General features: G+C 35.0%; 1 pseudogene; it reads right to left on the bottom strand.

Annotated features, from left to right (window-relative positions):
- Positions 1–858: 858 nt before the first annotated feature.
- The window catches only part of LOC137618000 (uncharacterized), an 18,375-nt pseudogene continuing 16,872 nt past the window's right edge, over positions 859–2,361 (bottom strand).

The raw sequence follows: 2,361 nt of genomic DNA, 5'->3' as shown, positions 1-2,361 counted from the left end.
ACATGACAGGCATCACATTTTCTAATCAATTGTTGAGGATTATTAATGGAATACCATATCTTACATGTATTACACCATTTTGGCATTCTTTTTCCCATTGCATCAATCAGCATATTCACCATATTGGACTTCTTATTGTTCTTTGATGGAATGTGTTGATTGATGTAGACTTTCTTTATAAGTCTCTTTATCACTTGGATCTTCTTTGGAATTTCTTCTATTATTTTGCTGATGTTTTCCGCAGATTTGCTCCAGTTTATTGGATCATATTGTTTCAATATGTCTGCGAATATTTTTCCGTCACATTGGTTGACGTTACTAGTGACCTCTGTTATCAGACGGTCGAGCTCCTGTTTCGCCAACTCATGGAATTTATTTTTGCTGAGTCCAGCGATGTCTCTCCAAGCCTTGCCCGTGTTGTACATAGCCATCTTGATTAGATTTTTAGTAATTCACAAGATAACTATTCTATGCCGACGTTTTATCCCACTTCTCTGACCTCAAACTAATCACTGACTATTCACGAAAACTTGTAGCTATATTGCCGATAGCCTTTTGTTATCCGCGTTAAATCAGGATATTTATAGGGTCGCAAAAGTGTAATCACTCACCGGCACACAGATACAAAACAAGAGAGAGAGAGAGAATCGCACAATCAAATCATGAATAATTGTCATTCCTATTATTCCTAACCATGCTACAACCCTAGTTGGAATAATGAGATACTACTAGTCCATGGGGTCCAAAAAGGAAAGGAAATATAGGAATAACGAATAAACTATACATGAGAAATGATAAAAACTAATAAAAATATATTAAGATCATTAACAACTTTGAAATATATTCATCATATATAAACTATGAATCGAGACTCATGTCAACCTGATCAGTATAAAAGCATCTGTAACGAGTTTGTACTTCTGAAGATTCAACTGATAGTTTATCAAGATCATTCCACAATCTGGTCACAGCTGGAATAAAACTTCTAGAATACAGTGTAGTATTGAGCCATATAATGGAGAAGGCAAGACTGTCTGAATAACTGGGTACCTATAGTTCATTTTTTTTAACGAGGCAGATTTGCACCGACTCGCAGCAGTGCCCTTTTAACTTGGAAAAGTTTCTTGATCGCTGATTGGTTAGAATTATCTTGTCCAACCAATCAGCGATCAGGAAACTTTTCCGAGCTAAAAGGGCACCGCTGCGAGTCGGTGCAAATCTGCCTCGCTAAAAAAAATTGACTATAGTACTGTAAGCTACTGGATGGTACATTTTGGGAAGATCTGAATGTAAAGGATGCTCAGAATTATGAAAGATTTTATTCGTATTGCATAAAGAACTAATTGAACGACGATGTTAGAGATTAATACACAAAGCAAGAATGAGGAATTTAATAGACTGCAAGATTTTGCCCAAAAATTAAGATGAGAATCAGCAGCTGAAGACCAAAAAGGAGAACAATACTCGAAAAAAAAGTAGAATGAAACTTTTAGAAGTTTCTTCAGGATAGACTGATCACAGAAAATCTAGAAACACTTTCTCGATTAAGTCAATTTTTCTGTGCAATTAAAGTAGAAATCGACAAGATATGTTTTTCATAAGTAAAATTCGCAATCAAGAACCCTACGAATTTAAAATCTAAATGATTGATACTTATTTAAAGGCATATTCAATGCAAAGTCTTACCATAGAATATTTTCAAATACTACACATGAATGGTGAGATATATTGTTTAAAAAAGATGAGAATAAGAAATAAACACAATTGCAGAAACGACTGACATTACAAATAAATACAATTGCATCCACAACTGATATTATAAAAATAAAAAGGGATAAATAGACTTTAATCACAACCATTTTTGGTCTTACATCTTTTGTTAAGACTAGCAGTCTATTGGAGGAGAGTAGGTAGTCACAATTTTCTTAAATATGATTAAAAAATGGTGGCCATCAAACAGAAGGTTTAATATAGGGACATCTGTTTTGGTCAGCCAAGTGTTTTTATTTTTTTTTCCTCTCTCTCTCTCTCTCTCTCTCTCTCTCTCTCTCTCTCTCTCTCTCTCTCTCTCTCTCTCTCTAAAGGAAAACTATGTATTGATCTGCAATGTTTTTCCTTTTTTTTTTTTTACTAGGGAAAACTATATATTGATATGTAATGGAACAGAATCTGGAATATGGGCTCGATCTCAGGACCAATACGTTTCGAATCTCGACATTTCTAATTTCTACAAATCTACCACAAATTCTTTCCATAGCCTGCCTTCCTCTCTCTCTCTTTCTCTCTCTCTCTCTCTCTCTCTCTCTCTCGCTCTCTCTCTCCTCTCTCTCTCTCTCTCTCTCTCTCTCTCTCTCTCTCTCT

The sequence above is a fragment of the Palaemon carinicauda genome, chromosome 24, assembly GCF_036898095.1.
Source record: "Palaemon carinicauda isolate YSFRI2023 chromosome 24, ASM3689809v2, whole genome shotgun sequence".
NCBI classification, from domain to species: domain Eukaryota; kingdom Metazoa; phylum Arthropoda; class Malacostraca; order Decapoda; family Palaemonidae; genus Palaemon; species Palaemon carinicauda.
This window is presented reverse-complemented; position numbering and strand designations above follow the sequence as displayed.